The sequence below is a fragment of the Mus caroli genome (assembly GCF_900094665.2).
Source record: "Mus caroli chromosome 6 unlocalized genomic scaffold, CAROLI_EIJ_v1.1 6_unlocalized, whole genome shotgun sequence".
Classification (NCBI taxonomy): Eukaryota; Metazoa; Chordata; class Mammalia; order Rodentia; family Muridae; genus Mus; species Mus caroli.
The window spans coordinates 404,409-414,559 of record NW_018388436.1 but is presented as its reverse complement, the minus strand read 5'-3'; the positions used below and the strand labels follow the sequence as shown (position 1 = coordinate 414,559).

At 40.1% G+C, this 10,151-nt stretch overlaps 1 protein-coding gene across 1 annotated transcript in view; it reads left to right on the top strand.

Annotated features, from left to right (window-relative positions):
• The window catches only part of LOC110287585 (endogenous retrovirus group K member 10 Gag polyprotein-like), a 7,601-nt gene extending 3,266 nt beyond the window's left edge, over positions 1 to 4,335 (top strand). Inside the window, 2 exon segments of the mRNA XM_021154156.2 lie at positions 3,932 to 3,984; positions 4,249 to 4,335. The gene's annotated coding sequence lies outside the window, so the exon portion shown is untranslated.
• The last annotated feature ends 5,816 nt before the right edge of the window (positions 4,336 to 10,151 follow it).

Sequence of the window (10,151 nt, the reverse complement as noted above, 5' to 3'; positions counted from 1 at the left end):
GAGCTTTGATCAGAATGCCTGTCTTAGCTGCATTTCTTTCTCTTGCCGCCTAGCCCCTCTTCTCTTCCAGGTTTCCAAAATGCCTTTCCAGGCTAAAACTCAGGCTGAGATCTGCTGGACAGACACAACAGGACATAGTCAATAGGACAAAATAGCAGCCTAGATGTTGGGAAAGGATCTTCACCAACCCCACATCTGACAGATGGTTAATATCCAAAATTTATAAAGGACTCAAGAAGTGAGACTCCAAAGAAAAAAAATACCAAAAACCAAAACAAAAAAACAAAAACAAAACCCAAACAATACAAAATACCCTAAATAACCCATTAAAATGGGGTACATACCTAAACAGAATTCTCAAAGGAGGACTTTCTTTTTTTGTTTTTTTGGTTTTTTTGTTTTTTGTTTTTGTTTTTTTGAGACAGGGTTTCTCTTTATAGCCCTGGCTGTCCTGGAGCTCACTTTGTAGACCAGGCTGGCCTCGAACTCAGAAATCTGCCTGCCTCTGCCTCCCGAGTGCTGGGATTAAAGGTGTGCACCACCATGCCCGGCTAAAGGAGGACTTTCAAATGGCACAAAAGCACCTAAAGAAGAGTTCAAAGTCCTTAGTCATTACAGAAAAACAAAGCAAAACAACCCTGAGATTCCATCTTATACCAAGATCAAAAACTCAAGTGAAAGCACATGCTGGTGAGGATGTGGAGAAAAGGAACACTCCTTCACTGCAGGTATGATTGCAAACTTGTACACCAGTCTGAAAATCAATCTGGAGGTTTCTCAGAAAATTAGAAGTACTTGGACCTGAAGACTCAGCTATAACCACTCTTGGGCATATACCCAAAAATGGTCTACCATATCACAAAGAAACATACTTTACCATGTTCATAGTAGTCTTATTCATAATAGCCAGAAACTGGAAGCAACCCATGTGTCCCTCACCTGAAGAATGGATACAGAAAACGTGATTAATTTACACAATGGAATACTATTCAGCTATTAAAAACTAGGACATCATGAATGTTGTTGGTAAATGGATCTAACTAGAAAATATCTTCCTGGGTGAGGTAACCCAGACCCGAAAGGACATATATGTTATGTACTCATTGATAAGCAAATATTAGCCAAAAAGTACAGAATACCCTTGATAGTCCAAAGACCCAACAAAGTTAATCAAGAAGGAAAGTAAGTGAGGATGATTAAATTCCACTCAGAAGGGGGAACAAATTAGTCATGGGACACAGTGGGAGAGAGATACTTTGGTCGGAGGGGGAGAAGAAGGGGAAGAAGAGGGCAAGATCTGGTATTCAGTGAGATAGGAGAAAGGCCCAGAAGACCAGGAGTTTGAATGGAAATATGCAGCTGCAGGGCATAGAGGAAATACCTAGAAAGTCTCAGAGACCTGGGAGGCTCCCAAGACTCAATGTAGGTGACCTTAGCCGAAATGCCCAATAGGGGGTATGGAACCTGAAGAGACCATTTCTAGTAGTCCAACAGAACCCACAGTGGAGGGACATCAACTCACCTATAAAAGTTTTCACTCAGAATTGTTCCTGTCTGAAAGAAATTCAAGGAAAAAAATGGAGCAGAGATTGAAGGAATGCTGACTAGTCACAGATCCAACTTGGGATCTCTCCCAGGGGCAGGCACCAATCCCTGAGACTATGCTGGGTTGTGCTTGCAGACAGGAGCCTAGTATGGTCATCCTCTGAGAAGCTCTATCGTCAGCTGACTGAGACAGAGACAGATACTCATAGCTAAGCTTTGGACAGGGGTTGGGGACCCCTAGGGGAGAGTTAGAGGAAGGATTGAAGAAACTGAAGGGGATGGCAACCCCACAGGAAGACAACAGTGTCAACTAACCTGGATCCCTGGGAGCTCCCTGAGACTGAGAGGCCCTGCACATATGGAGCAGAGGGCTGCCTTGTCTGACCTCAATGAGAGATGATGTCCCTAATCCTGTAGAAACATGATGCCCAGGGTGGGGCAATACTCAGGGAGGGAGCACCCTCTCAGAGGCAAAGAGGAGAGAAGAACAGTAGGGGAAGAACTCGGTGAGGGGGGCCAGAAAGGGGGGCAATATTTTTGACAGAAGTAAATAAAATAATAAATAAATAAATAAATAAATACCTAAGAAATATTTTTTAAAAAGAAAAACTTAAAAAATGTTATGAGGATTTGGGGTCAGAGAAAGTGAGTCAAGATGAATAAAACTTGTTTCTGATTTCTTCCCTTCTCTCCATGCTATTGTTTGGGACCCCAGACTTTTACTGACTCAAAAACATAAACCTTCCGCAATGTGAATTTCAATACAGATAACAAACAAATATAATGTTAACTTTTTAACACTTTTAACTCCTTTCATAAACCTATAATTTTTTATAAGCTTCAGGAAATCAACTTAAATCTAACCCCACCCACATAAGTACTTCTATCTACCAACAACCTTAGTTTCCCCACCTGAGTATCCCTATGGTGGGATTTTCACCCCCTGCCCTGGTCTTGAGACTTCTGTCTGCCCACTACTGGTACCAAGAGAATAAAAGTTCAACTGTGCAATGTAAGATAATTTTCCCCTAAACTCCTTAAGACTATCTTTGTCCCTATTCCCTCTTTAACAGATTATAAATTAGTTACAGACTGCTCCAGAAACTTCAACCCCAGTTGCAACTGTTTCCTCTGAATTTATGTCCTGGTCCAGCTTCACAAACTACACTTCCCTAGTCTCAGGCAGTTTCACAGAACCTGGACATTGAATGTCCCAGTCTGCCCTTCCAAAATTGACCAATATTCCAGTTTTTGGGGGTACCCTAACAATGATGTCTCCAGCATCAGCAGGAATCACACAGGGAAAAGGATGCCCACTTGCCTAACACACAACGACCCAATAATAAAACAAAAAGATGGGAATGAAGGGTCTCTAGCAAGCCCAAGCATGACAAGCCCAAGCCTGAACATGGTAAATATTTTTATAATTTTTGTCCTTTTACCACTTTTGATCTCCCTTGCTAAAAATGTTGCATTTTGAAAGCTAGCTCACAAGGTCTATTCCCTTATTTGGCCACTGTCTCATTCCTGAGGAAAATATCAATCACAATTATTTGCCTAACACGTCCAATCAGGATTTGCCAACTCATCCTAACACACATTCCTCTTCCACTATGCTTCTTTTTAAAAACCCAATCCTGCAGAAATACCTTCTCTTGCTCTCTTGCTTTTCTTGTTTGCTGCTGCTGCCATTGAAGCCCCCATTCCTCCTTTTCTAGTGATAGAAAGAAAGCATACATTAAGGATGCTCAGCACATTGTGTTTCAAAACAGTCATCGGGAACAGCAACAGTGAACATTTGCTGGATTGTGGTGTGTGCTTACAGTGTTGAGGTACAGCAGGGCTGTCTCTGCACCCAGATATATTCCAGGACCTAAGGCTTGAAGTATTTTATTTATTTTCTTGATTAATTTCTTTGCAAAGCACCTCCCATTCATATTCTCAGACTCAAAGGTCAACTGGATTCACCGATTTCTCACTCACTTCTGTTTTAATTTCTGTTTTTAATCTTCATGGTGACTATAGTTGATTTTTTATTCTTCTTGGGAAGACTATGATGCTTTAATTGTTCTGCAGGTCACTTGTTCTCTTCAGCAAGAGAATGATGTGAATACACAGATGTTCTCCTACATCCCTTTACTCAACATTTCTTCTGTTTCCCCTTATTGTTATTTTTAAATTATTACTTATTTTATAAGTATTTTGTCTGCATTTATATCTGTGTGTCATGTCTGAGGTCCGAAGAGGGTGTGGGGTCCCCTGGAACAAGAGTTATAGGTGGTTATGAGAGGGTGTGTTGGGAATTGAACATGTGTCCTTTGCAAGCACTGCTATGATTTTACTAACTGAGACAGCTATCTGACGTTAGTTATCCTTTCTCTGACAGAGCCCAGTACCCCTTCTTATACAAGAACTACACATGGGAACATATAAATATCTGTAAGTATAGTTTATCTTACTAAGATGTGAAAGAATTAAACAGAAAACTATCCATGTATGTTCCCAGAGATCATATTTAATAGCTGGGGAAGAATATAAGGATCTTTATGTTTTCAATTTCCAGTAAATGGAAGGACAGTGTTTCGTTGAAACCAATATAGCTAATGTTCTGGCCAAAAGAAAGAGGAAAGCAGGAGAAAAAAAAAAAAACAAACTAAAAGCATCAATCAATAAGTTAAAAGGATATTTTTTTCTTTGCTATAGACTAGTGGACACAGAAACAAGTAGCCAGAGGACAAAGTGCACAGAGGAGATAAACAGGATGAAACGGGTTCAAGAGGACTGCGTGTTACAGAGCTTAAATCTTCTGGGTAAGCCTTAGGTCAAAGCAAATGTCTCAAGTGTGGAAAACTAGCTTTTCCTACAACCATCTCCCCATTCTCTACATATGGTTGGTGCAGGAAGTGACACTGGGGCCACTCACAGCTGCCTCTGTTAAAGAGAGAACTCATGTTTTGAATTTCCTGTTCTTCTTCTGAGTCTAGGCTTGGAATACATTTAAACTCACAAGCTGGCTATATTGCTGGTGAAGGGTGTGCCCATGTTCCAAACTTGTTTTGCATGGTAAAACCACATGGATGAGTAATGTAGATGCCCAGATAAATTTTCCCAGAGGGGCACATTCCATGTACCTTAAAGGTAGGAAATCAAAGTATATCTGTAAATGTCAGACGTAACGGGTGGCATTTAGAACGGTCTCCTATGATTTCTGATTGAAAGAAGCAAACCAAAGTAAACAATTTGCTAGAAATCAAGCAAGTCATTGTAGATTCTCTACCTTCTTTCTTGGATTGCTATTGGCTGAAATGATTCCAGCTCGAAGTCATTCAATAGGTTGTCTCTCATAGCTAGTGGTGATTTGAGGATTCTGGAAGTAGGTGCTTTACATAAGACTTGCTGCTGCAGTTTCATTTACCTGCACCTGTAAGAGGACCACTTCCTAAGGCTTCTTCATGTATGTACTGCTCAACTGGCCATAGTAATGCAAAGCTTTTGTTTCCATAATCCAGTAGTACAGAGTAGATGGAATGAGCAACATGCATATTCCTTTTTTAAATACCTTTTGAAAAAATAGATATTTTCTTTATTTACATTTCAAATGTTATCCCCTTTCCTGGTTTTCCCTCCAAAACCCCCTTATCCCACCCCTACCCCTCTCCCCTGCTCACCAACCAACCACTCCCATTGTTGGCCCTGGCATTCCTATACACTGGGGAATAAAACCTTCACAGGACCAAGGGCCTCTCCTCCCATTGATGACCAACTAGGCCACACTCTGCTACATATGGAGTTGGAGCCATGAGTCCCACCATGTGTACTCTTTGGTTGGTGGTTTAGTCCCAAGGAGCTCTGGGGGTACTGGTTAGTTCATATTGATGTTCTTCCTAGGGGGCTGCAAACCTCTTCAGCTCCTTGGGTTCTTCATTGGGGATCCTGTTCAATAGTAGGCTGTGAACATCCACCTCTGTATTTGTCAGGCACTGATGGAGTCTCTCAGAAAACAGTTATAGTAGACTTCTGTCAGTAAGCACTTGTTGGCATCCACAAAATGGTCTGGGTTTGATGACTGTCTATGGGATGGATCCCCAAGTGGAGCAGTCTCTGGATGGCCTTTCCTTCAGTTTCTGCTCCGAACTTTGTCTCTGTAGTTCCTTCCATGGGTATTTTGTTCCTCCTTCTAAGGACAAACTATGTGGATACTGAGTGTGTGTGAGTGTGTTTATTCACTTTGTATAGAGTTATATCCTCCCATGTTTGAGATGTTATTAAGGACCACCAACTGAAGGGTGCCCCCTACTTAACATTTCTGCTTAATGAGTAAAGAGCATCCATGTGGTAAGGTAGTTATGATTCCAGAGATCTGCTTTGTAGTTTGCTTACCCACCTACTTAGCAATTCTGTGCTGTGTTCTTTAAAAGTTTGAGAGCAGACTTTCCATCATGTATCTTTAAAATAAAACAAACGATGAAATGGTCCACAGGTGTGGCCAAGTTTGCCTAAGAATGAGTGTGGTGTGCTCCCATTCATCATGTGGATGCTAAACAGGGGGAGATGTCACATTTTTTCTCTACTTAATTAAAAGTACAACGTGCTGTTTTCATAAGCATTGATGGTTGATATGGATTTATTTGTATGCTCTGTGATCTTGGGAGCTGATGCAATTGTTTAAACAACTCTGTGCTAACCAAGTGACACGTGGCTGTCACTTACTCTGTGTACATTTCTCATTTAGGTTCAAAGTGCTCAACAGGGGAATGTGGCATGATTCAAAAACACCGATTTTGTTGAATCAATGAAACATACTATTTTGCCTCTTTTTCTCTATAGACATCTTTAAAGCACATCTGAAAGATATAATGTTTTTGACATAAACGGTTGTCACATTAGAGAAAAGGCAGGAATTAATTTGTTAATATTTAATCTGTTTTCCCATGCTTGGTTTTGCAAGCTTGATTCATGGTCTAGAGACTTGTTTGCAAAACTTCTCTAACATAGCAAAAGTGTTTTGAAAGGAATCTTGAAGATGGTGATAAAAACTGCTGAGATGATTGCGTAATGCACGTGGAAAGAACCATCCAGTGAGCTTCTGGGGGGTGATTTGAATTTCTCTTGGATAAAATATAAAAAAACAATTAGATATTTAGAATGGTTATATTTTAAGCTACTAAAGAAAATGAAGACATACTTTAAATGAGAGTAACTTCTCTCTTACTGATGGGCAGGGTATTTAAGTGTTCCATCTTTGGGGAAAAAGGTATCTTGGCAGTCAAGAGTCAAGGACAACAAACTTTACAAATGGATTTATTAATGCTTACACATTCTTTTGTGTTTACTGTAATTAAAAACCCAGAGATCAGGATGGGGCATGAATAAGTTACCAATAGAGTACTTCATGTTGAATTCAGGCATCAAAGTTCTTGGGACAAACTTGATTTTTACCATTGGTGTTTTATTCACAGTTCCCTGAATTTGGATTCATATCTAGGTACTGGTAAACCTGTAATAGCAACTACTTAAAAGTCTGGTTAGAAATGTTTTGGATTGGTTATTAAAGAATTCTAGATAAGTATATATGACAGGGTATGGCTAGATTAAGAAAGAAGGAGAAGGGAGGTTAAAAAGGGTAATATCCAAATACATATTGGATTGTCAATGATCCACTGGCTAGAGGCACCAAGGAGCTGTTTCAGAAATGTTTGTTGGAGATCTGTTTGGAGTTGTCAGATCTTGTCTTACTATAACATATTGGTTAACATTGAAGCAATAGTCCTCCCTAAAGAACAAACCAAAACTACCTGCCTCTACTGTAAATCTATTCCTCACAGATTTTGTAGTACAACAGTGACCAATGGCTCTATTTTGCCCAGGAGTGTAAAGATGATCTGAGCCACCGATTGGAGATCCCACATGAACTTTTATGAAAGCTGATGGCAATGAGCAGTGAGATAAAAGAGTCTAGTAGTCCAGTGGGTGAGGCTATAAATTGTGGTCATGAGTTTGACTCAGGAAATAATAGAAACTTTTATTTTCCTCATGTAATTGTCTTCTCTGAAGCTTCTTGCTCTATCTGCAAAAATAGGCCTATCCCTGAAGCTTCTAGCTTCTGTACAGTCTAATCTAGGCCTAGTATGTTTTCTGCCTTTGTGACTTGCTGCTGAACACCTTCCTAGTTCTTTTTGTGCTCTTACTGGTTGGTTCAACTCAGCTGTTCCGGGTCAAAACTCCTCTATAAACTGACTAATGCAATCTGAGTTCTACATCTTTCTGCCTCTCCTGAGTGACTCTGCTCGGGCTCATACTGAGCGAGTATTGGATTTTGTCAAATGCTTTCTCAGCATCTAACGAGATGATCATGTGTTTTTTGGCTTTGAGTTTGTTTACATAGTGAATTACGTTGATGGGTTTCAGCATATTGAACCATCTCTGCATTCCTGGATGAAGTCTACTTGATTCTGATGGATGATTGTTTTGATGTGTTCTTGGATTCTGTTTGAGAGAATTTTATTGAGTATTTTTGCGACGATATTCATAAAGGAAATTTGTCTGAATTTCTCTTTCTATGTTGGGTCTTCGTGTGGTTTAGGTATCAGAGTAATTGTGGCTTCATAGAATTAATTGGGTAGTGTACCTTCTGTTTATATTTAGTGGAATAGTTTGAGGAGTATTAGAAGTAGGTCCTCTTTGAAGGTCTGATAGAACTCTGCACTAAACCCATCTGGTCCTGGGCTTTTGTTTTGGTTGGGAGACTATTAATGGCTATTTGTATTTCTTTATGGGGTATGGGACTTTTTATATTATTAATATTATTATTATATTATTAATCTGAACCTGATTTTAATTTGGTACTTGACATCGGTCTAGAAAAATTGTCCTTTGTATCCAGGTTTTCCAGTTTTGTTCAGTATAAGCTTTTGTAGTAGGATCTGATGATTTTTTGGATTTTCTCAGTTTCTGTTGTTATATCCTCCTTGTCCTTTCTTATTTTGTTAATTAGGATTCTGCCCCTGTGCCCTCTAGTTAGTCGGGCTAAGGGTTTGTCTATCTTGTTGTTTTTCTCAAAGAACCACCTCCTGGTTTGATTGATTGTATAGTTAGTTTTGTTTCCACTTGGTTGATTTCAGCCCTTAGTTTGATTATTTCCTGCCTTATATTCCCCTTGGGTGAGTTTGCTTCCTATTGTTCTAGAGCTTTTAGGTATGCTATCAAACTGCTAGTGTGTGCTCTTCCCAGTTTCTTTTTGGAGGCATTCAGAGCTACAAGTTTTCCTCTTAGGATCTCTTTCATTATGTCCCATAAGCATGCGTATGTTGTGGCTTCATTTTCACTAAACTCTAAAAAGTTTTTAATTTCTTCCTTAACCCTGTTATCATTGTGTAGAGTGTTGTTCAGCTTCCGTATGTATGTGGGCTTTCTATTATTTATGGTGTTGTTGAAGATCAGCCTTAGTCCATGGTGATCTGATTGGATGCATGGGATAATTTCAACATTTTTGTATCTGTGGCAGCCTGTTTTGTGACCAATTATATGGTCTATTTTGGAGAAGGTATCATGAGGTGCTGAGAAGAAGGTCTATCCTTTTGTTTTAGGATAAAATTTTGTAGATATCTGTTAAATCAATTTGTTTCATAACTTTTGTTAGATTCACTGTGTCTCTGTTTAGTTTATGTTTCCAGGATCTCCCATTGATGAGAGTGGGGTGTTGAAGTCTCCCACTATTATTGTGTGAGGTGCAATGTGTGCTTTGAGTTTCAGCAGTTTCTTTAATGAATGTGGATGCCCTTGCATTGGGAGCATAGATGTTCAGAATTGAGAGTTCATCTTGGAATAGTTTACCTTTGATGAGTAAGAAGTGTCCCTCCTTATCTTTTTGGATAACTTTAGGTTGAAAGTTGATTTTATTAGATATTAGAATGCTACTCCAGCTTGTTTGTTGGGACCTTTTGCTTGGAAAATTGTTTCCCAGCCTTTTACTCTAAGGTATTGTCTGTCTTTGTCCCTCAGGTGGGTTTCCTATATGCAGCAAAATGTTGGGTCCTGTTTATGTAACATGTCTGTTTGTCTATGTCTTTTTATTGAAGAATTGAGTCCATTGATATTAAGAGATGTTAAGGAAAAGTCATTGTTGCTTCCTGTTATTTTTTGTTGTTAAAAATTGGAATTCTACACCCCCAAGGTCACCTAGAGGACTCTCCACGCGATCTTAGGACCACCCGTGAGTGGAACACAACTTCTGTTCCAATCCAATTGCACAGAACCTGAACAGCATTAGAGAAGCAGGAAACCTGGCCTGACCAGGGTCATAAGTCCCTTCCAGTCGGTGCCAGCACTTGGTCACCTGGACACAGAGTCAGTGGAAACCCCCAAGGTCCCTAGAGGACAGCTTCTGAGACAGACCACGTTTTGGGCTCCAGACATCCGGGCACCTACCCTGCCAGAGGAGAGGTGTCCGCCCTGCCAAGGAGAGCTTTGCTGGAACACCTGGGGGAGCCACCTTGGTTCCTGGATCCCTCTGAGACTAGTCTGTGTAGGTGAGAGTGTGACTACAGAAGCTAACAGCTTCTGTGACAGGTCCTGTTTCGGGCCTTCATCTTCTGCCAGGAGGGAGT